Source organism: Amphiprion ocellaris, chromosome 3 (genome assembly GCF_022539595.1).
Source record: "Amphiprion ocellaris isolate individual 3 ecotype Okinawa chromosome 3, ASM2253959v1, whole genome shotgun sequence".
Lineage (NCBI taxonomy): Eukaryota > Metazoa > Chordata > Actinopteri > Pomacentridae > Amphiprion > Amphiprion ocellaris.
This window is the reverse complement of record NC_072768.1, coordinates 20,783,592-20,808,953: the sequence shown is the minus strand read 5'-3', so window position 1 is coordinate 20,808,953 and position 25,362 is coordinate 20,783,592. Positions and strand designations below refer to the sequence as shown.

At 39.9% G+C, this 25,362-nt stretch overlaps 1 protein-coding gene across 2 annotated transcripts in view; it reads right to left on the bottom strand.

The window, feature by feature from the left end:
• Nucleotides 1–25,362, bottom strand: part of LOC111576346 (alpha-1,3-mannosyl-glycoprotein 4-beta-N-acetylglucosaminyltransferase C-like) — a 52,495-nt gene that overhangs the window by 16,692 nt on the left and 10,441 nt on the right. Inside the window, exon 3 of one of the 2 annotated variants that reach the window (XM_023281961.3) lies at nt 23,225–23,277. The exons of the other annotated variant lie outside the window; for it this stretch is intronic. The gene's annotated coding sequence lies outside the window, so the exon portion shown is untranslated. The remainder of the gene's footprint in view (nt 1–23,224; nt 23,278–25,362) is intronic. 2 annotated transcript variants of the gene reach the window in all.

Below are 25,362 nucleotides of genomic sequence, written 5' to 3'. Positions count from 1 at the left end.
ATAGTTATATCTAAATTAGTATAAAATGCAAACTCAGAGCTAATCTCTCTCTCTGTCATTCTCCTTGTTTCTATGGCAACATCAGCAACAACACGGGCAACACCTATAATCAGATTCTGGTACCTTCAGCGTGTGAAATTGCGTGAAAATACCCTCTTTCCCCAACACGGCCCAGGCCACTTCAAACCAAGAGCCCAGAATAAACATAGATTCAGAAATCTCTCAAGCAAAATATTCAGTGCTGTTAGACAACTCATTCAATTAGGCAACAGGCAGAAAACAAACAAAAAAATATTTCAGCTAAAGGAAAAAGGCACTTAAACCTTTAAACAACTGTATTACCAGCCACAAATCAAGGCTGAGACAAGATTTTTTTTTTCCGCATGCGCTTTAATAAGAGTTGCTACAAGTGTGATTGAGGCCCTGAAATGCAATCTCCTAGCTGGAATTAAAGCTGATGCATGAATTCAGACTCAAAGGAAAATGTTAATAGAGTTCAGACAGAGCGAGCTGTGGACTCATCAACGAGTAAACAGCATTTCTTCCAGAAGAAAGCAAATCTGCCTGCTTCCAGCTGGGAATTTTACCCACTGCATCTCTGCATGGTTCGATGTGTTTACTTATTCATCAAGGTGGAGGGGGCCAGTAAGTTTCTCAGACTCCAGGCTCCAGCAGTTACCCTCTTCCTGCTATTGGACAACAGGGGCAGACGTGATTAAAAATGCATGGGAACATGTGCCGCTGCAAGATCTGCACCAAGTATTTATGCACCCATGTTGCATGTTTAGTTGTCAACACGCAGAGACAACGCAGCTCTCATCAGACGGGGGATTGGATTTGAAGCAGCATTTCACCTCCGCTGTGAAAGCTCTTCTTAACAGACCGTTCCTAATCAGGATCACACTACTTGTTTTGCATTTTTGAAGCCAATTTGCTACAAATCATGTACACTCCAAACTTCCTCACTCTTTTTAAACAGTTTTCATTGATTTTGCACGCATATAACCATGAGCAAAAGTAAATAAACCTGTAGCATTTTTTTTAAAGGACTCAAGAGTAAGAAAGTCTTTTTGCAAAAGTACAAGAAACAAAAATCAAGTAAACAAGGTCTCACTAAATGAACCACAGCAATAAAGGCAAGAAAGTATACATTTTTAATTTCTGAATCAAACAAGCAGTAGTCACAATAGGGGCTCAACAGCAGCTCTTCAGCAAATAGTCTGGGCCAAAGTCACATGATCATTCAAACCTGACGACTGCGTCCTCAATTAGCAATTCTTTTTTGGCAACAAAGTTAGTAAGGGTGAGTTGTTTTTTTGTTTTTTTTTCCTACCTTGCTGACATGTTTCGACAGTGTCTGCAGTCTTCCTCAGAGTGTCATCTGACGTGTTGATGACGTGTCCTTTTTATCAGGTGACCGATTCTGACAGATCTGTCAGGCCGGCTACGTCCCCCGCCGTCTAGTGGTCTCTGGAGGAGGGAGTCCCAGGTGTGCTAGAGGGTGTCGGTCCCCCCGTCCCGGTTCATTGAATTACTGGCCTGCTTCCTGATCTCAATGGCCCCTTTTATCCACCTTTTGTGCTCATTGGTCTCCGATTGTTATAATTTTGATCTTATCCCAGTCCATAATATGGTTCTTTGTCTTGTAGTGGTCTGTAATGGCTGATTTTTGTTTTTCTTGATCGGCTTTTTCTTTTAGTGTTCTTGTGAGTCGTCCTGCTGTCCTTTTTTCTTGTACTGAATGCTCTTCCTGTTTCTCCTATGTATGTTTTCTTGCATGATCTACACGGTATTTCATATATGACATTACATTGTTGCGTGGCCGGCCTGACAGATCTGACATGCTGGTCACCTCTGAGGAAGACTGCAGACGTAGGCAAAACATGTCAGCAAGGTAAAAAAAAACTCACCCTTACTAACTTTGTTGGCAAAAAGAAATGCTAATCTAAGAGAATGACAAAATTAACATAATCTTTTACCATCTGCTGTTTAGTCTTAGCCAGTTGCTGTTTTCTGTATAAATTCCCTAAACTCTTCCAGAGGTCTCCATTTCTGAAGTTTAACATGAATCTGCTGCAGACCCAGTTGAGCTGAAGTTCATAAAGTTCCCTATAAGAGAAGCTTTCATGGAGCTCAGAATTTTCTTCTGATTTCTAGCATATCATATCTTGTATGTAATTATGTTCTTTTGAAAAGCAACACTATAAAAACTAACACTTAAGTGAGTCACTTCTTCCTCAAATCACTTTTGATCCCACAAACTCGGCCCACAAAGGTGCCCAGGTTTTGTGAAAATAAACACATAAACCTCCTCAGAGTTTAATCCTCATGTCATCAGCAACAATAAAGTCACTGACAATAACAAATTCAGTTAGATTGTGTAACTATTGGCTGAGTTGTGTCATCTGACTGAGCTTCTAGAAAGAAAAGAAGAGACATTAGGATAGAAAATATAACAAAATGTTGGAGTAAAAACAAAAATTGCAGTTCATTTATCATTAAGGAAATGAAAGTTGCACATGCAGCGACCTGGTCCTTTAAGAAGTGGTGAAAGAAGTGTTTTCTTCCTAATAAACAGTGCAGAAAAGAGTGGTTCAGTAAAGGGGGGGAGGAAAATGGTAATTGAAGTCGAGTGCTTTCTTTGACAGCAGTGATTTCTTTTGTAGCTGAGGGAAGACAAGGAATCACAGCAGGGAGGCGGTGATGCAAGTTTCACTTCTGAGGCCTGGTATCAGGAAAAACAACGATCAAAACAAGACTTGACAACACAAACTTTCAGCTGCAGGGACCTGATTTGTATAACCAAGTGGGAAATGACACCATGTTGGTGGCCGTCTGCAGCAAGTTCTTAAACATGTAGTCTTTAAAGCACCATTTCCAGCCACAGTTCTTCAACCACACACACACACACACACACACACACACACACACACACACACACACACACACACACACACACACACACACACACACACACACACACACACACACACACACACACACACACACACACACACACACACACACACACACACACACACACACACACACACACACACACACACACCTCTCAGCTGCTCCCCAAACTGTGACAAAGAGCCTCGTTCAAGTGTGATCCGGTGGGGAAGAGAGCAAACTGTATTTACAGCTTTTAGACTTTGTCTGCAGATTTATAAGTGCTCACAGTAATAATCTGCAGTGTGTTTTTCTGCTTGTTCTTAGGCTCCCATCAGCGCAACTCAGCACAGATTCAAACTCACAAATCTTTCCAAAAGTGTGACCTCGAGCTTTTCTGACTAAATCATCTGGTGCACAAGTAAGAATCTGGCCAACAGCCTTATTTCTAAACTTTTCAAATCTATCCGAGCTGTCAGACAAAATCAGATTACGAGTATTTGAGGTCCCTAAATGCAATCGTCTATGTAATCTGAATCACAATTTTCCCCACAAATTTAGTTGAACTCATATGATCACATGATTAGTTGGGCATATGGCTGCCTGGATACAAAACCTGCTACTTTAATTAAAGGCTAAAGTCACAACTCAAACATTTCTGCATCCTGTGCAGCCCCTAAAATGAGTTTGATGATCTGAAACATTTCAGTGTGACAAACATGCAAAAATAGAAAATATCTGCAGAGGGGCAAATACTTTTTCACAGCACTGTACTTTGTCCAATGAGCACTTTGTTACAACCAGTCAGAATTTTGCTTAGTTCAGGTGGAGCAGGAAAGATTGAACAGCGTTGTTATTTGTCTAATGATGTGATCTGTACTGTTCCTCCTAAAAGCAGATCATTAGGCAAATTAAGATGATCCATGATATAAGATCACCCACATAAAGGGTGGATCTGTGGAAGGCAGTCAGAGTTTATTCTAACAGTCTAAAGTCTTTACTTTTGTGACAGACTCAAGCCTACGGGTGACTAAAAATCCCTGCATTGCACCACGTGAGACTATAATAAAGTTGCAGGTTAATTGGATGTCACACTGTGTGGCCTGATGAAACCTCGGCTGTACTCTGTGTCAGACTGTATGATGTGTACTTTACACAGATCCAACTGTGCAATAAATCAGGTGACCAGCAGCACTATAATGTAAATATCTGAAAATTAAATGCAAACAGAGAGTCATTTGTGCTGGTTTCTGGTCCTAAACCTCTGACACTATCAGAGTTTTTGGATGGATGTCTTGTCTCTAACACTCTTAATCTTGCTGCTGGTGGACGTGTCACATATTGAACAAGGAAAGCACTCAGAGAGCACAGTACTCAGTCGTTGTATGATTTCCGACGGATGAAATCTTTAAACAATTTGTAGTCCGCAGCGGTCGCTTTGTAGTAGGATCGCAATCATGGGATCGCACCAAGCAGCTGACGTAGTGTTCACTTGTTGTCATAGTTACAGTGACGCCGTGCCGCTATCTTGCAATGATACAGAAATTTCTAACAAATCCATAGATCCAGACTATAAGCTGCATCACTGCCAAAATCTAATGAGGTGGTCCTTGTGTCATTTCTCACCTTCACTAAAAACTTCATCCAAATCCGTTGGTCCGTTTTTGAGTAATATTGTTAACAGACAAACAGACAGACAGACAAACCAACTTCGATTGTCACGTAACTCTGTGGTGTTCCTTGGCAGAGTAATAATCGAGCTACTGCTATGGACAATTTTCAACCCGTTTCTCTAATGTTAGTCCACTTTAATCTGGGACATCCCAAAATTTCACAAAGTGCCTTCTGGAGTGACGAATGCAATCCACAAAGACAACAGCAGCAGTGGTTTGGTTTGTGATTTCATTCAGTCTCTTTTCAGTATATCTGATACTTGCAGTATCGATCAAACATAATTAAGATGAAATATTCATACTTTTTTCTTCACAGCAGTGATTTGAAGGTGCCAGAAGCACCGATTGTTCATTTATACCGCCAAAGGCTACCTGACATGTAACACATTGTTTTTACACGCTATAATATTTTTAAAAGAAACCATCTGACTTGTTTTGTTTGTTGCTAACAAACTGCAACAACACTTGCTTGTTACCTTGTAGAAAAATATTGACTGAAGTGGAGTTATGACAGGAAAAGAAGAGTTTCAAAAACTCTCCAGAAGAATATAATTTTGATTGCGAAAGTGTTGCATACTTCAAAAAAACCTTGTAAAATTGTATTTTGCCTTTGATCATTCGTCTGTGAGGACAACACTGCAGACAATATGTTGAATGTCGGTGATGCAGAGAGAGCTTTGAGCAGAGCAGAGGGGAAGATGAGGTCTGTCCTGGCAGAAATATGTCTATTATTACATAAAAAAAAAGCTTCAAAATGCTTTACTTCTTTATTATTTAAGTGCTGAACAAGCTCAGTGTTCTTTTTTGAATAATGACGAATGTCTCTGTACTTGACTGTATGTGTGTCATTCTTTCTATTCAAAGCAGGATTCAAACAGCTTGGCTGATTATTATGGAGCGTTCAGGTTCACTGGTGGGACATGATTACTAACTGAGCCAGCTGCTTCATTCTGGGTTTGTGTGACGTTGAAGCTGAGCTGAACGCTGGAGAGTGACTGATTTGGGTGAGAAGCGGTGGACAGCAGGTGGGTGGTATTGTGTTGTTGAGTTGGTCATTTTGAGAGCCATGGTCGCCTTGGAAACGTTAATAACCTTTAATGACTTTGATGATATTTTATTCTGTGTTGATTTCTTAGGAGGAAAGTTGGCCGGTGTTCTGCTCTAAGCAACACCGGCTCCAGGCAGGAGCTGACAAGGACGAAGGGTCGGGTGTCTTGCTCAGAGGTACATCAGAGCATTTTGGAGCTTCCAAGCGGCTTAACTTTGAAATGACAGAAAGAGATTGGCATGTTTCCATTTTCTCAAATTTCATTCTGCTGTTTCTCATAACAGTTTCAGCTGAATTTCTGGTAGTTTTACTGGTGTGCTCTGATAGACAGTAAAAGGGTGTTTATATGTTACAGACACACAAGCATGTGAGCAGGGACTGATTGCAGCAGTGGGAGGCTGATAGTCTTTTAAAGTCCTATTTGTCTGCTTTGATCATGTTTTAGTAGTAGAACATATTATAGCATCAAATATGCACCCATCAGCAACAACATTAAAACCACTGACAGGTGATGTGAACAACGCTGAATATTTCATTACGGTGCCACCTGTTAAGAAGTGGGATAAATTAAGCAGCAAATGAAGAGTCAGTTGTTGAAGTTAATGCGGTGGAAGCAGGAAAAATGGGCAAACTAAGGATCTGAGCAACTTCGACAGATTGAGACAGCTACACGACTGAAAAACAGCAGGTCATGTGGGGTGTTCCTGCTGTGCAGTGGTTAGTAGCAAAACTGCAGTTACACTGAATGAGCATTTGAGGCTGACTCAAAATGTCAGTCAATCCCCATAGACCTCCATGTTAAAATGCACAACTTTAGAGCACAAATAATCATGTTTACCACCTGATACAAAAAACAGTTTTGGTCTTTATTGCTAATTTTTCTGTCAATGACAACTGTCCATCCATTCATCATCTATACAACGCTTAATCCTCATTAGAGTCGCGGGGGGCTGGAGTCTATCCCAGCTGATTTAGGGTGAAGGCAGGAGACACCTTGGACAGGTCACCAGTCTATCACAGGGATACACACAGAGACAAACAAGCACACTCACATATACGGACAATTTAGAGTCACCAATTAACCTCAGCATGTTTTTGGAATGTGGGAAGAAGCCGGAGTACCTGCAGAAAACCCACGCATGCACAGGGAGAACATGCAAACTCCATGCAGAAAGATGCCAGGTCCAGGACGCGAAGTGGGGATCTTCTAGCTCAGGGGTGTCAAACATGCAGCCCCTGGGCCAAAACTGGCCCTCCAGAGGGTCCAATCCGGCCCGTGGTACGACTTTGTGAAGTGTAAAAATTACATAGAAGACATTAACTGCAGATTGTACATTTTTCAAAACTGTAAATTTAAAATAATTTCTAGACCATGACAAGTTGCTTTGATCATAAAGTAAAATACGAGATGACTAGTCTGACTTTTTTCATTTGTCTCATGTTTTGGTCATTTTGTTTCTGGTTCTTGTCATTTTGTGTGTCCTTTTTGTCTTGCTTGTGTTTTTTGTCATTTTGTATTTTGCTTTATTCATTGTTTTGTGCATCGTTTGTGTCGTTTTGTGTTTTTTTTGTCTCACTTGTGTTCTTTGTCCATTCTTTGGTTTGTTCTAATTTTTTTGTCTGTTTTTTTGTTTGTTTCATGTCTTTTGTCTCATTTTTTGTCTCTTTTTTGTCGTTTTGTGTCTCATTTTTGTAATTTTTTTTGGTTTATGTTGTTTTTGGGTTCTTTTGTCTGACTTTTGTGATTTTGATTTGAAATTTTTTTTTCAGTTTGTTCATAATGTTGTGTAAAAAGATAATTCCTTAAATATGAACATTTTCAGAATGTACTTTTTTGCACTAAAACAAAGGAAAAATTTGGAGTTGCATTTATTTAGAGGTTATTATGCTATGTGTGATTTTACTGGTCCGGGGTTGAATGTAGCCCCTGAACTAAAATGAGTTTGACACCCCTGTTCTAGCTGCAAGGTGATAGTGCTAAACACCGAGCCACTGTGCAGCTCAATGACAACTGTACATAGATAAATATATAGTTAACTCACCTCTTTAAATTATATTACGGCTTAAAGTTATGTGTAAATAGGGCTGTGGTCGCATTGTGTCAGCTCCAGTGCTGCTCTGGTTCTTTGCTCATATTTGGATTAGCTGATTGTTAGGAGTCAGACACTGCCTGGGTGATGGAATAGTGGGTCAGTGCAACGTTATATACAGTCAGTACATTAGAGCCATCATGATCAGAGGTTTTTGCACAGGACAGCTGTATTAGAATGCATTAGTTTTAGCTGTCTGTACCTAACATTTGTACATAATGTCCTAGCTGTACCAGGAATTTCAACCAGCAACCGTCAGGCCTAACTCTGTGAAAACTACACCCTGCATTTCCCTTTTCGCTGCCTCAGGACTGACGCGCTGCTGATCTACCTGGGTGGAAATTTGTTTGTGCGGCCAGTTATGGAAGCACTCTGACTCATTAATCATTCATCGGGCAGAGGAGCGTCTGCTGAGAGCTGATTCTTGGCATTTAGACGGGAGGGAGACTACAGTAAACACATTTTCTGAGTGCTGCTCTCTGGTCCACATATAATCAATTCTCCTGTTATTGCATTTCACTTGCTGTGGGGCAATAGGGTGAAGGGATATGATATCACCCAGGACGTGCCAATAATAAATTTCTATCAGCTAGAAAGCACCAGGAGGGTGCTGGGAAGTGTCAGGCTAGTCTGAACCACATGTTCAATAATAAACAGCCCTCCTGTGAGAAGTCAACAATGCCCCAAGGTGAGAAGCGTGCTATTTGTCACCCTGGACGTATGACAATGTGTGCATCAATGCAAAATATGTGCTATCTGCTTACAGGGGTTATTGAGATTTCACATCTGAAATGAAACTGCCTGAGAGGGAAATACAGATGTCATTAAGTATTCTCAAAGCCCATCACCTCCTCTCAGTTCTGCAGGAACTGGGGAAATCCGTGGTGAGCAGACGGCAGTAAAAAGGGCGCAGTCTCATTGCCACTAGTTTGGGAGGTACATATATGGGAAACTGAGAGAAATTTAGAGATGCAATGGAATATGGGGAGAAGATGTTGGTCTCCATGGCGACAAGTGTAATAGAAACATCAGTGCGAGCTCGGTGGCAGAGTGGCATAAAGACGCCCAGAATCTTTGTGACTCTGAAACGATGCAGCTCGCTGTATAATCATCCCACACCTCTACAGAGAGAGAGGAGAGAGGAGGGAGAGGTGTCAGGGCGCACAAAGCTCTGTTCTGAAGCTCACACAGTCACTTAAATTCTCCTTTTTCTCAAAAGACGACAAATCACAGACATGATAACCACGAAAAGCACAGCCTGATTCACACCACAGCTGATGATGTCCCAATTCAGATTCTGTGACAGAATATTATTGACAGTATTATTGTAAAAGCATGTGAACATCAGGACTCTATAAAAAGAAGTATTTCTTCAACATGTGACATGTAGTTTAATGTTGAGATGAAAGTATAGAGGAAGTGAATGTGATCATTGCATAACAGAAGAGATGGAAGCCACAATTTACTTTGCTAATTTGGCTCTTTTGGTTCAGTTCAAAGATTTGTAGCCTGTTATTTTTTTTCAAACGCACTATAGTAAGCAATGGCACCATTCAAAGGCGCTTTTGTTCATACAACAGCTTGTCTGATGTTCAGCACTAATTCAGTTTAGTGGCACATTCAGTGGGGTGCTAGTCCATCCGCCACATTTAGTTCAATACAAAATAATCAATGTACATGAGGTTAGTGGCTCAGCAGGTTAAATAAATTGTCTAATTAAAATCTTGTTCTGTTTCTGTGGCTTTGAACATTGAAATATCACAGCGAGGAGGGGGGGTGTGGGGGCGGTGAAGGCAGGGGACACCCTGGACAGGTCACAGTCTATCACAGGGCTACGCATAGAGACAAACATGTTTCAGCATGTCTTAGGACTGTGGGAGGAAGCTGGAGTAGGCCTGCCCAGAGAAAACCCATGCATGCACAAGGAAAACATGCAAACTGGGAAAGATCTCAGGACCAGATTGGGACGTGAACCGGGGATCTTCTAGCTACAAAGCAACAGTGCTAATTTTTTACTTCACACAAGCTTAGCCTGACAGGAGCTGTGGAAGAGAAAGCCGAGGATGGCAAGCCCATAAAATACCTGCTAACAGGCATGTTGATTCATCTAAGTTCGTCCCTAGTGTCAGCATTACAGCTAAGATCGAAGTTAGAAACCTGAACTCACTTTCAAATCAAAGTTTCGACACCGTTGCTTTAATTGTGGACATTAGTTTGTTCATTCAGTACTTTGAAGTTAATATTATTTTGCTTACGTTTCTGTAAACTTACAGTTTATGCTGTGTCTTCGAGCTATTAAATCCAACATACTGCAGGGATGACAGATTTTTAGTAGAAATACTTCCCCTCTATTACTAGTCAAATTAAGTTTTATCTTCTGAAAAGTATTTCATTATCAATTTACACATAGTTTAAAGGCCCTCTTTGCTTGTTAATTTAACCTCCTTAAAACTCATCTCTGTGTATCAAAGTTAAATATTATTTTATTTTCCATGACGATACTCTCCTGCTTTATGATAATCTCCTGAATCTGTGTTTTTGAAAGGAATTGTTACACTGTGGTTTCAAGGTAGAAATGTTTATCCATGGTGTTAAGTGGTTGTTGGACCAACCATAGTTGTTCCAACAGGCCACGAGTTAAAACGAAGTTGAACGTATCACTGTCTTGTTGACAGTCTGACTCACTAGATGCTGACTTTTGGAATAAGCCTGCCATGTCTGCTGCACATTTAAAACAAACTTCCTCCTCCCCTTCAGCTATCTGCTTGTTACCCTTTTCAAAATCCCTTTTGATACAAAAAACAACAACCTCCAAGCAGTAATTTATGTACTAAAAATGTCAGGTTTAGCTGAACATTTGGTTCCTATTTGTATCTATTTATGAGACTGCTTTGATGCTAATGTTTCACCAAAACCATTCCATTGTCATCATTTTGCAGGAGCATCATGCCAAAGCATTTTCACCCTTAACATAAGGATAATGAGGTGCAGACAGACCATTCTGTGGAGATACGTCTGACCATGTGAGACTATGCTGGTGGTTTTAGAAGAATATTTAAATAGAAACTCGGCTGCTTGACTGGAGAATTCCAGCCCATGAGGCGACGGAGGACAAATTTGTGTAACTTTTACAGACAAGCAGGTAAAACTTGTGTCCCAACAAAATTAATGCACTGGTGCTATGGCAGTCTCACTGCGGAGGGCTGGAAAAAAAGCTGGACTTCACTTGTATTTTGCCACAATCTGACTTCATCTGTGACACACTGCATTCTAAGATATGTGCAGATTTACACTCTTGGTTGCTAACTTTGTAAGGTGAACTATGTAAATCTACAGTTCACTTTGCAAGCATTGCAAAAATGATGTTGCTGACATAACTTTGCAGAGCTGTAAAAATACTCTCTCATAGTTTGATAAAGCTCAAAACTATAGAAGTATTAAACCCACCTCTAGCATGCAGTTTATCTGCTCAGTGGGACTTTGACACATGTGCAGGGACACAGTTGTCATCTAATTTGTCCTCACTATGTAGTCTGCATCTCCGCGCTTCTGCTCATTTGACTCTGATATTCATCCATCCCCTGCTTGACATGCACTCATAATTTTGATTTCACTAAGTTGGGTGTAAATTTGGCAGCAGTGAAGACGTGGTGGCTCTTCTGACCCTCTGAGCACTTCTTGACATTGCTGTCAGCTCACACCGGCATCAGATATTTATTACGTCCAAGCAGAGACGTGAACAGTGATCCAAAAAATCAGATAGGCGCAGCGGTAATTTGGAACTGAGCCCAAAAACCCACATTGTAAATGTAGCCTGAGAGTGCAGAGCAACAGCAAACCATCATTACTCAGTCGTCTGCCAAGAGTGTACAAGGGAAGCTGCTACTATAAGATGAACATAATAGGATGCTAATAAATCCTCTGGAGATCACCGGGAGTTCAGAATGATGCTTCCCAGAATGCTCATCAATCAGACAAGCGAGAGGCTGACTTGCTCTTGGAAAGCGTCTTGTTTCCGCACTGCTTTGCTTCGTCTAGTGTGCAGCCCACACTCATGTTTTTCTCTAATATCTCAGTTTGATGTAAATAACTGTCATTTGATGACTAATGCTACAATCTTTTACTGCTTCACTGTTACTCAGACCGGCAGCACGTTCCCTCTTCTAACGTGTCGCTGCTCAGATTGTTCCATGTTGCTCTGTCTTGTCCTTATTGTGATCAGCATCTTGGGTTTGTTCATTGATGCTGTAATGTATGGAATATTATATCATTCAAAATGCTGCACTCTGAAATAGCTTTGTATGTGCGATTCTGAATTTGTAACCTTGTACACTGAAGTTTGTAAATTAATTTAACCAGTACTGAAACACAAGTGTCTTTTTCTATGTAATTTGTTTCAGGTTTAACTCTGACTGAACAGTGTCCTGAACCCGTTTACAGTTAGCCAGACAGTCAGTCACTTATATTAGGTTGGTAATACCAGTACAAATATGCTTAAACCCCAGATCCCGATTGCCATTCCACTGCAATTCAGAGGGAAATATTGTACTTTCTATTCCTCTACATTTATCTCAGTTTTAGTTCCAACACATAATTAAAGAATAAGGCAGCACTTTCCAACCAAAGTCAAAGAGTTTTTTATCCTTGTCTATAGAGGTTGTCATGATGCAATGTCCTTCACACTGTCTGAGCTTTCAAAGACAATCTGATTTCCATTCATAACCCCTATGCCAACTCTGAAGCACCTGTCCATCTGTTTTCACAGCTAGATTGTGCCGGTAGCACACTGTCTGTGGCGTCATTTAGGGAGGACGGTCACTCCAGCTCTCGATAGTGGTATGATAGCTCATTCTGTATTATACAGTTTCAGTTGATTTCTAGTTGACCACACATCTTACTGTATCGTTTCCATCTCTGTGAAGTGTCCCAGATAGATTTTTCAGTCCCTCTAACAATTGTTTTCCATGTGGAGCCATGCTGCAGACATGCAGATAGACACAGCACATAGAATCCAAACTGAGAGAGTTTTTCACAGCTCATTTTATAATCACGTTCATGCAATTAGACTAATTTTGTTTTGACAATCTGAGGGTTTTTGAACTCGTGTGTCAGTGATCACAGGTGTATTCACTGTAATCTGGGAGATACGAATTTGAATAATTTTTTGTTTAAATCATATTGCACGGAGATGTATTTACTTCTGTTCTATTCAGTGTAAATACGCTGTAATTGAATTATAGCGACATTAGTCAATTTAATCAAAGTATTTTTCCTGATAGTTACATGCATTTCATTTTGTTATCATTCACTGTTGCCTATCAACTTTTCAATTCTAGTCTTCAAAAGCTGGTAAATGGGCCTCAAGCTATGATAATCCGCTGTCAAGACTGAACTTAAATGCTCAGTTGAAACATTCACTTTATGAAGCCGCTGCATGTCATCATGTCATCTTCCTGTCTTCTTGATGAAAACATGTCCAACTCCAAGTCCTGTAATCATGCTGACATGAAAATCATCTGTAAACAGTTTCTTTGTGGCAAAATGAGCATGTACATGTGTGAAAATGTCGCACAAAGGCTTTACTCTGTTTTGACAGAAAATGCCTGAACTGAATTGGATTGGATTATTTTAGATTAGATGGAGCTGGAGTGGATTGGATTGGATTAGACTGGACTAACCTATATTGAATTACGTTTGATCCAAAATAACAAAAATATGACTTAAACCTCAAGAAAAAAAGACAGAAAAGAAGATAAAAAACACCATTGTTTCCATTCTGGTCCTCAAAGACAAAAACAACCAGACTGTCATGATGCTCATCACCTCTACACCCTCACAGCTCTGCTTTAGAAAATGAATTGCAGGTGAATATAAAACACTAACCCTGATATGAAAAGTTAGTCAGTCAGTGAAGAGTGAGCCGCTGAAAACCTGCAGAGAACCTGTAGATTTCATCTACATTACTGCTGCTTTTTATAGAGGTTGGATTTTGTTTTTGTTTCCTCTGAAGGATTAGCCGAGGACAGCTCTCAGTCTCACAGTTTATCTTCAGCCTTTAAAGTGGAGATATGGATGGAGCTGGAGGAAAACATTTTTCATTTTGTTTTGTTGAATTTCTCTCTTGGCTGAGAGCAGCAGCAGCAGCTCCTCGCTCTCTGACTGTTTTTCTTCACAGAGAAGCTGTTTTGATGAGAAGAGAATGTGACAGAGAAGGACCTCCACACCATCCTCAGCTTCATCAATTAAGATTTTTAGGCCATCTGAAGTCACTCTCATTTCCAATCTGAGGACTGCATGCCTGCCTGGAAGAATAATGAGAGGCCAGCTCTGCCAGAGGTTTACTTCGACTACCGGCATAACAATTCACTGCAGGAAGTGTAAACCATCTTCCCTCTTCTCAGCAGATCAATTCTAATTTTGTTCCTGAAGTCAATACTCCTCTCATATCCCTCTTCTTCTTCTGCTACCTTATTTATTGGACCTTTGCGTGCATGTAGGAGGTTAAATCAAATCAGATTTTCTGACTGAGATCATAATGTATGATGTACATTGTTTCAGAAAAGCAGCTTTGCACTTTCATTGGGGCGTTTGAACCGACACCTTCCTTGTTAACAGGCACTGATGTGGCGCACTCGTCTCGTCCACTGTGATGCTATTTCTCTCATCTTTCAGGAGCACCTGCTAACAAACCCTGCTGTCGTCTGCACAGAGGAAGTCAGGAGAGACAACAGAAAGCAACTCAGTGCATTTACCTACCCCTGTTTTCATGCACATTTTGAATTTGCAAAGACAGAAATCAAACACGGGAGAGTCAAAGTATCCGACACAAGTTGTTTTGTTTGGTTGAGATGGAGACGTTGGAACAATGGAAACAGACTTCATGCTCTGATCCCCAACCAGCTTCTGGGTGTTTTTGCTATGGTCAGATTTTTAATCACTGTGAGCTCATTTTTGTTCCTGCAATATAAAATAGCACAACCATGGCTAGAAGGAGAGAGAGAACTTAGAACTGTTTTCTGTGAAGTATTTCAAAGTTAGAATGTCATAAATCATTGGAAAAGGCCAAAAATGTTATTATCTATTTTACATAAATGTAAAAAACTTGTAATGAACATGTACAGCGCCCCCAGGTATTACTAATATTTTGCCAAATAATAGAGGCTCTACATACTATAGAGTTTTACCTATTTGCAATTTTACACATTTACTGCACATTATTTTTACAGGTATACACTTTAAAGTTTAATTTTTGTTTATTTTTCTTAGTTCAAAGGTGGATGTTGAAAATCTGAAAAGTTTTGTTTCCTGTTTTACATTTTCTTGCTCTGACAAATGGTGTCATTTCACCAATTTAAAAAGAAAAGATGCAAAAATATGATTCAATTCACACTTATTTGGACCCTTTCATAAATCACAAACTAAGAGAGTTACATTTAAATTTTTGCAAAAACTTCTCTATTTTTCCCACTTTCTTTATTTTGACTAGTTATGGGGAAACATTTTAGAAACTATATATTAATGAGTTACTGTATTGAGAGATAAATACCATATAATCATACGGTTTAAATTTAAATACTGGTTAGATGCCAACATTTTCTTTTTTATGTTTTATAGGGACCTCGGCTTAAAGACAACTGAACCCTCACCAGCAGATTTGGCACCAGGAGAAGAATTTTTAAGACCAGTTTCCATCATGATACCTTTAAAGTACGTAGGGAGTTTCTTTTTTTTCTAAAATATTCAAGCTACTCAGAAAATGAGGTGCTGGTAGAAAACAACTTTTGGGTGTTTTTTTGTTGTTGCCGGCATTCGCGATAATCAAAAGAATCTGTCAGAAAACTGAGTCCTTCACAAGGTGGGGATGTCTGGCAAACCTACCACCTTCACAGGAGACAGGCTGCTCTTATGAAGACTGGAGGAGCTGTGTTCTGCATGCAGCTGCCTGCTAGGACACTTTAACATTGCAGCAGGGCACATTTTGCATCATCTTGCAAAAGATAATCTCAAAACAATTACCAAACTTACAGTCCCTGTCACTTTAAGCAAAATCTGCTTTATATTATGCAAGAAAAATGTGTCTGCTCCTGTAACGCTGTGTATCTGTTGGAAACTGTACCATGCTGTCTGCTTTTATGTTTTATCTTATTGTTGAGGGGTTTTTTTGTGTGTCGGCAGGGGATCGCTGCATATTTAGTCCACCGCCATAGACTTCTGGCAGGAGTGCAATCGCAGCAATAAAGCTGGAAAATGCTAAACTACATCTAAAACAGCTAATTATTTAGTCACAAAGCAGGTCTAGAATAATGCAGATTGCCCCACCTAATCACAGATATAACAGTTGTCAATTGTTGTCCAACTGTCTCCTAAATCTTCTTAATTCAAAATTATCTCCATTATCCAAACCCTCAATCCACTGACAGCTTTACTTTCCACATTTTTCCTCCCTCGTCTTTGGCATAAAACACCGCAGACTGGCTTTGGAGGTAAACATGAGTGATGCTGTGTGCAGTTTGCTGACTGCTGGAGCTGTGTGCCAATCCAGAGACTCAGTCCTCAGAAGGACCCAGCCTTGAAAGCTGTGTTCTTAATGAAACCTGAAAGTCAAATAAAACAGTCTCAGTAGACAGTAAAGCAAATGATGCATTCAGGCGCAACTCATAGACTTGTAAAATCAAACAATTCCAAATTTATCACCAGGAAGTGGCCCTGAAGCAGCTGCATGCACTACTTCCTATGTTGCAGTGAGTCATCATGGGGTTGGGATGGTTCGCTGCAACATAACTGTTCATCAGTGGACCAGGTTCAGGGGAGATACTGTGTACTGCACTGAGACTGTCAATTTCTCTTTGAAATTACAACTTTTCCTTGAACCAGGTAAAAAAAAAAATAAGAAGAAATATTCAAACTAGAATGACGGTTTAACTTGTAATACAGTAAATTTCACTCTTAAAATTTCCCTTCTTATCCTACTAGTACACAAGATCATAAATTATAAAGAAAGAGGCGGGGAGCAAAGAAAATTGCACAACCAAAGCACTTAAGAGCAATGCTTGAAAATATTAGGGGTTCTGTCCCATAAATGCTAAAATGATCAACAAAACAGTGAAGTAATTACAAAGCTACACTGAGGGTTCACCTGCTAGCTTACCACCCAGTGAGGCACCAGAGGCAATAAAAACGATTTCAACTGTTCAGCATTGTCTGACTGCTTACTTTTTTCCACAGTCAGCTTCAGGAGCATTGCCAAAAGCTTGCAAAAAGGTCACGATTTGCCATGAACAAGATTTATAAGCAAGGATTTGTGGACAACTGGCACTGCTTAAGAAGACGGTTTTCAAGATAATGACAGAAATGGAGCCACATTGTCAAACATGCCACTATTTCAACCTGTAGTGCAGCAATACAACACCACATGGAAGAAAATATCAGCTATATGGCACGGTGAAGAACTGCCTCATAGTCCAATTACTTCGAACAAACACATCGTCAAGTTTGTTCAAATCTGACTTATTGAAAAAGTGACAGAAGAGATTCTGCAGCAACAGTTCCTGCAGCAAAAATGTCCAACGTTATGTATGGAGGAATATTACAAGTATTCATTTTGTTAAATAATTCACTCAAAAAGTGTTTGTCTCTGGACATTATCTTTCTTCTTATTTGGCTGCATTTTTATATTCGCTGTAAACATGTAAAAAATAAGTGATTCCAAAAAGAAAGTAGTGTGATTTGCTCAACGTGGTGTGAGGTGGAGGTTGGGGTGGATGAACAGGTCAACAAAGCATCAGACTATACCACAGGAGAGTTTTCAGAGACATCGAAACTCAACCCGCATTGGCAGGTTAAGGTCAGTAACCATGAGGATAAACTTCCCTAAACCTCAGCATGCTATATATTTATTTAATCCAAACTACGATTATTATTTAAAACCTAAACCTGACTGTTAATCATTACGTTGTCACGTCAGCAATCATCTCTGTGCATCACAATTACTTATTTTGATGTTTTTTCCCATGAAAATACGAACGTGTCACCCTGCAAATTGACAGTCTTTAAAAAGCCTTGGAAAACATTTTTCCTGTTTTTAAGCTTTAGTAAAGTACAACCCTGAAACAGAAGCAGTTGAACAGGTATTAGTTAATTACTCTGCCAAGAAACACGGTGACCATCGGTGTCTGTCTGTCTGTCTCTCTGTCTGTCTGTCTGTCTGCAACATTACTCAAAAACGGAATAACAGATTTGGATGAAATTTTCAGGGAAGGTCAGAAATGACACAAGGACTACCTGATGAGATTTTGGCCATGATATGGCTTACAGTCTGGATCAATGGATTTATTACAGATTTCTGTATCATTGCAAGATAGCACCATGGTGTCACTGTAACTATGACAACAAGTGAAGACTACATCAGCTGCCTGCTGACAATCACATCCTTGCGATCCTACTACAAATTGACTGCTGCGGACTTATTGGGACGTATCCGGAAATGATACAAGGAACAATTGATTAAGTTGTAGGAGTGCTTTTGAGTCCCATCAATTCCCGCCGTATTTAGGTCACACGATTCAATGTCCATACATAACATACACATGCATTACACACGCCTGTGCTCAGCGCAAGGTCATTTTGTTTCTGTGTACATCTATATTAAATGGCCACATTATATGTTGCCGTGATTTCTGATCATCAATAACTAGTAAACAAATGCTGCATTTAAAAAAAAAACTATGCTGCATTTCTCACTGCCATATGGGGGAATGAGCAGCGTTGGCGGAGTACTGCGCTCTCTGAGTGCTTTTCTTGTTTCATTCTTTATTTGTGTGTATTAGTGATGCATTTGAGAACACACAAGTCACACTGGGTACCTGTGATTTTCAATGCAGTTGTGAACTTACACTCCTGTTCAAACTAAACATTTTGCAGTAATTTCAGGGGTAGCACCGCAATCAATGGATCTGCTCACAGGTTAACATAAAGCTTCTCAGCTGACTAGCCACATTTGTCTTCATAGTGTTTACTTTGAAGGGGAAGAACAGAAAAAAATAAGTAAGCAATTTTAAAAATCCCTGGTTTTAGGACACCAACAGTCTTGGAGGAATAAATATGCTGTCTGAATAAACTCTGAACTGAAGCTATTTTCTCATTCGTGACAAACCTAAACTAATATTAAATTGGGCTGAATTGGGCTTAAATCTGCCTGATTTAACCCAAAACCTGTTTGAAAGACATGTTTTCCTTAAAAATGACTATAATTAGACAATTTATCATAAACTAACTGGAAAAACGGAATCATCTAATATTCAAATTTAAACGACCCTTAAACTATTCATCTGTGATGTACTTTTCCACCTGGGCAGTTAACCAAAACTCAGCTTAAAATCATTAAATTTGATCAAAATCATTGTCCTTTTTAAAACTTTGCCCAAAATAAACCATTTGTACAAACCAGAGTCTACAGAAAAGACAAAGAGTTTTTTCCTTAGTGCAATGCTGAAGACATTAGTGTTGACAAGTATGGAAACAAACTACAAACATAAGTAGTAAAATATCTAATGTACCAATCGTTCCCTAGAATTGGTAATAACTGTGGGCACTCACAAAGAACACTCATAAACTGATCAGGGCTCAAAGGGTCAAGGTGTTCCAATCACACTTCCTCTTGTACTTAGTACACGACTAACAGCATCGACTGCATCACATCAACAAATTCATGTGAGACTGCTCAGTATTCCAGTGGAAAACAAGATGATGATGACACAAATCTAAACACCGCTGACATGCCTACACAACACAGTACTACTACAGCAGAGTGGAAATGGAAAAGAATAAAATAGAATGTGAGAGCTCAGTAGCAGGCAAGGCTCTGTGATGAAATCTTCTCTGGGATTTGCAAGAGGAGGGGTAAAAGCGAGCTCTGAATGTCAAACGCTTATCTGATCCAATCACAGACGGGTTTCAGTTTTTTTTTGTCAAAGAAGAGCATATCCCTACTAATTAGTGAAATAATCCCTCATCTGAATCACTGTCATGAGCGCAGCACAGAGCATGTGTCGGGAATTTGACTCGTGTGCTCTTCACAGTTCAGCAGGTCGCTGATATAAATGGAGGACTGATAAGCCTCCATGTGATTGTCCTTCTGCCTCCAAATTGATGGTGCACTCAGTGATTAGTCAACTGTTAACAGATTTGTGCTTATTATTAATGCCATTATTACTGCTTATCTTATTATATTTATTTTTGCTGATAAATCGCTGTGTGGCAGGATTTTTCACCAGCACCAGTGTACGTCTCCTTATATTGACGCAAATTATAATGTTATTAATTATTCCTAATAAACTCTACTACACAGCTTTCTTTTGACAGGACTTCTGTTCATCTGAATCTTACCTTCCTTATTTAGTAGCCATGTTTTATCTCTCTGTGAACAAAGCTGAACTTATTGATCTTCTGATGTGTGCTCACCTTTGATCTTGCCTGATGCTGTTTCTGATACATCAGATCCAGGTTCCACAAAGTCTTTCAAAGCTCCATGCACTGATGCAAATATCATCATTCAGCCAAGTGTGAGGGTACATACAGACCTCTCTGTAGACATCCACCTGCTGCCCAACATTTGTGCCCACAGACTCTCGCACTGCAGGCGCACCGACTGCACATATAGCAGGAAAACAAATGGCACTCAAAACAAATGCTTACTTAGAGGAGAAGCTGCACAAGGACATTCTCAGGCATTTTAATTCATCATTACCAGAGTTGTAATTGAAATACTCACTGCACTAACTTTAGAGTAGCCTTAACTTTTCATCTGAGAGCTCCCAAACACAGTGGGAAGCTTCAAATTTGCCAGAACTCCCGTGTTAGAAACCTTCAGCCTAGATTTGATGCTGAGAAAGCTCCTCTTTGTTCAGAGTAATATTCTGACATCTGACATTTTCACTTTCCTCTGATGCCATGTTTCCCTCCATCATAATACTACTTAGTGAGCAATGTTCTGCTGGAAACTCGAGGCACAGCCATGTTTATAAGAGGTGAGCAGTGGCTGCACGTAAATGGTTGTTTACCTGAACAATCCTCTGATGAATCGATCAAATCCACCTGAGTTTCGTTGCTTTAATGGAACGACACAGCTCAAGGAAATGTGAGATTTTGTACAAAGCAGTTAACATGATCGTGGCATATCTGCCTGTTTGTGCAATAAACCAGGGGTTGAGCCCAAGGATATCAAAGTACAGCTTTCAGAGGTAACCTCAAAACGTCACTTTTTGACACCTTCCCGAGTGTGAAGGGAGTAATTCTCAGGAAAGACCAGCTGGGAACATGACAGAGAATTTTACTATTGTATTCTCAGAGACCACCGAGACGAGGCGATCTGGTGGAACTACTAAGACAAACAAGAAAGAGGAAGATAACATAAAGAAGAACTCAGCATGGCATAAAGGTGGATTTGATTTCTGCTGTTAGTAGAGATGCTCAACTTTAAATGGCCCTCCACTGATAGAACAACATCCAGCAGGTAGATGGTGCGTTGCCACGGTGATAAATGAACATGCTCTACCTTAAAATGACCTTTGGGTTCATCGCTGCTTTGGATTACAGGGAAAGGAACAAAAGGACAAAAAGATATACTTCCACCTCTCCTTTGAGTAGTGATGAATATCAGACTAAAGAGGCTAATGCTTCATTCAAAGAGGCTGAAAGACATTTTTGCAGAACAGAACAACAGAAATCATCACAATCAAAGAGACTGATTTTTGTTCTCCTCACTCCTCTTTGTCTCTCTTTGTTACTTGACTCTTCCATTTGTCCCCTTTAGAGGGAAGAACTGTCTTTAAATCAATACAAAGTAGTTCTGAGTGATCTCCTTTGTCCTGTGATGAGACATTTCTGTCCTGATGGGAGAGGTCTCTTCCAGGATGACAACACCCTCATTTATAGGGCATGAAGGGTCGCTGAATGATTTGATGAAAATTACAATCACCAAATCTCAACCCAGCTGAACAGCTACCAGCTACAGATGTTGGACCGACTGGTGTGCATCTCTTCAGCAGAGATCATTTCTATATTCTGATTAATCATCAGTCCTGATGTTGAACGTGCAAAGTCATGCAGAAAGACAAAATGAACGACTCATGAGCTACTGCTTTTCCCTGTTGTGTGCACGTGATTGTGCTGCGGTCCGTTTGTGCACAACAGGAACTGAACGGGAACCTTTTGATTGCACCTCTGACATTATAACACAAACACTTGCGTCTCTCGACACCACAAAAGCTGCTTAAGAACTAATTAAGGCTTAAAGTTATGCACAATTTAGGTTTTGACTGCTTCGAGGGACAGGTTGGCGCCTTCATAAGCAATCAAGTACCTTGAGATGTTTGCGTGGCTCCACCTCTGACTCAGCCTTTGCCCATTTTTGGATTAGCTGGGAGTTAGGTAGTTATTTACTGTCAAGATGGCAATGGCCAGAGCCACCACACTAAGCTTCCAGGTTATTGAACAATCCCCCCCAACTCCTCTATCGTAATAAAACAGCTTTTCCCTTTCCCTTAGCAATATCCCATTAGTTTACACAACTAAATGATTGCTCCCTTGCTTTGCACAACACTCCTGTTTCAACAAATGAAAGGAAGCAGAATAATGTAAGACACAACTTCATTCTGAGTTCGCTGATCGTGGAGGGTGTGTTTCTCTGAACTACTACTCATCCACTTGCCGTCCTCCAGGCACACGCGACTTTCTCATAATTACTTTTTCCAACAGAGGTGAAAGCGGATATTTGAATCATTAGACATGGACGCTCAGCTCACCTCTTCTAATATCTGATCTCATCATATATCATCATTTGATATCATCTCTAAAAGTTAACCTTCAGTATGGAGGAGGATGACACTGGAGGAATGTTTCTAGAATAATTCCAGCCAACAATAGACACTTAAACTAACATCAGAAGCATCATTATGATGATATAATAACTGAACATGATTACTGTTTGATATTATGACAACATTATAAGTAGGTTTCTTTTTAGGACCAGATTAGCCCTGTGAAGTATGAACTCCAACAGCTGCTTTTTCTGCCTGTGAAGCAGCTTAGCTTTCTGACATCTCTGTTAGAGGACACATTTGCTGCTTTTCAGCCAGATTCTAATTCTACACAAAACAAACTACTCTTTTATGAAGCTGAAAGCACATATCTGTATGTTCCGACTTCAAAGAGGAGATTTGAAAACGACACTTTACATCACTCTATTGATTGTATCCTTCTTGGCCACATCTGTGCCATCAGCTGACAATACTGCACCTGCTAGCGAGTAGTTTTAAAGCTGTGGAGGACATAAAGACGTGCCTGATTGCTCAGCGAGCTTCCCTTTTGTGAGAACAAGGTTTTTTATTGTAGGTTTTGAAAACCTTATGATTGGCCCCACTCTACTCTTTTTATCAGTGAAGCTGTAGCACAGTGATTTTAGTCTCACTTTAACAAGTTTCGAGTGTTCTCTAAATAAAAACTGAGTGAAAAGCACTGACCGTTGTGTGTCTGCTCCTCTCTGCATACATCAGCACTGTGCCGTTTCAAACGCCTGCAAAACAACAGTATTTGTTTTAGTTTTCATTTCTGGGAACATAATTTCAACAAATTTTGTCTGTAAAAGAAACTGTGAAATTTCACATGACCAATCAACCAATCCAATTTTGTGATTTGGATTTTTTTAAACAGCACATTCAATTATGCCATTAAAATGCCACATAAATCTTAACGCTCCTAGGAAGTGATCCAGACTTCCGTCATTCTTGTGTCTTTTCAATCCTTCCCTCTTTAAAACATCACTTTTGTCTTTTCCTTTGAGACAAATTGTTAAAATGTCCTTGAGCCAAAACCCCCAATACCATTTCTAAAAACTTAGAGCAGACTTATTGCTGCCAAGATGCACTTCAGAAGAGGAAAAGATAATGATGAAAAAAAAGAATCTTTGTCTCTGCGGACTAAAACATCCACAGATAATAGAACTAAAACGGATGGAGTTGTTAAAATACAGCAAAAAGCGCTGAGAAAATATGTTAATGTTAATAAATCTCCACAACTGGAAAAAGTCATCCTGCTCTAGATCTCAGAGGTTAGAACCCTCCTTGACCTGCATCATTTTGACGAAGTCCTTAAAGTGATTCATGGCTGCTTTTACAGAAGCATTAGACGTCCTGTTGGGAGCAGGCCGGTCAGCGATGTCTTGCTCTGCCCATTGAGCTACACAATACCAGAGGTTTTTGGCATTGACAAGAGAAATTGGGAGGATTATGCGCTCCGCCTGCCAACACAGTCTTTTGATCAGAAGCCAGGTAATATCAGACAATCTACATTAATCCTACCATCTCTTTCCGCCCTTGGTTCCTGTTCTCATTCTGGCCGACCTCCTCTCTTACCAGGTTGTTATCAGTCGGAGGGATAATTAAGCCTTGTGGGACTGATGTAGGCCTTCCTCTGCTAAGTTGTCAAAAGTTAAAGGGAGGCAGATCAAACGTCTTTGAAACACAAGCGAAACGAAAAAAGAAAAACTCTAATCTGCCAGAGACAACAGACGTATTGTTGAAGATGCTTTCCTTTGACCCTCATCCTGCACTTCAAGGCAAAAGTTTGCTCAGACTCTGAGCCGAGCTGGAAATGATGAACTAAACTAATCCGCAACTAGCAGGAAGACGCATTAGTGTTTGAATCTATAATACTGTACCAAAAAAAAAGAAAAAAGAAAAGTCAAAACCTTGAGTTAGTGATGACATAATTATTAAATTCACTGAGTAACACAGAAAACACATCTACAATTTTAAGAAAAACTCCAGAATTGTGCTTTTTAAATGTTGGAATGTGTCCACAGTTTTCCATAACTGAACAAAGAAAGAAAGTTTTTAACGATAAGACAAGCAACTTAACAACAATTTCTATTTTTGGAATTTTAATAGACGTAAAAGTTCAGATATGATTAAGTAGACGTAGCCGCAGCCCTAACATACGACAGGAGAGACAAGCTGATTGCAGCAGTGCAGCTTTTTGCAAGTTATCTTTGACTCTTTAATAAAAACTGTTTATTCTATAACCATTAGAAAGTTGAGCTCATTGCTCCCAGCAGTAGCTCATCGTCCAGTAGTTTTCTGACCTTCCAAACCTTCCTGTAGCACTCAGCCCCAGGCCTGTTCATCCCTAAGACAGAAATCTATAAAAAAAAACTCACACAGTTTCTTTAAAAAAAGATAATTTCCTAAAACAAGTGGACAGCCAGAATGGGCTGCAGCGTGTGTGTGTGTGCGCATCTGTGTGTGTGTGTGTGTGGTAATGAAGGAACATGTCACTTCCTGCCATGCTGATGTGGATTTAATAGTGTTTTTGACATCAGTGGAGCTCTGTAGCTCAGAGGAACAAAATGTATCAGTTCAGTCCATGAGTGGTTTAGGGTTTTATTATGGGATTAGTTGACTGTAGAGAAAATATAGAATCCCGCATTATTAAAAGATTGAAGCTTTTAAGTGTTTTATATTGTAATAAGTCTTTCACATTTAAGCATGTGGTTATGCTGAGGTGCCTTTTCTTCTTCATGCTTCTCCAATTAAACTCTGTTTGACAGTTGTTTTGCAGAAGAGGCTCTCACTAAAGCCAAAGGGATGACAATAGCAAAACA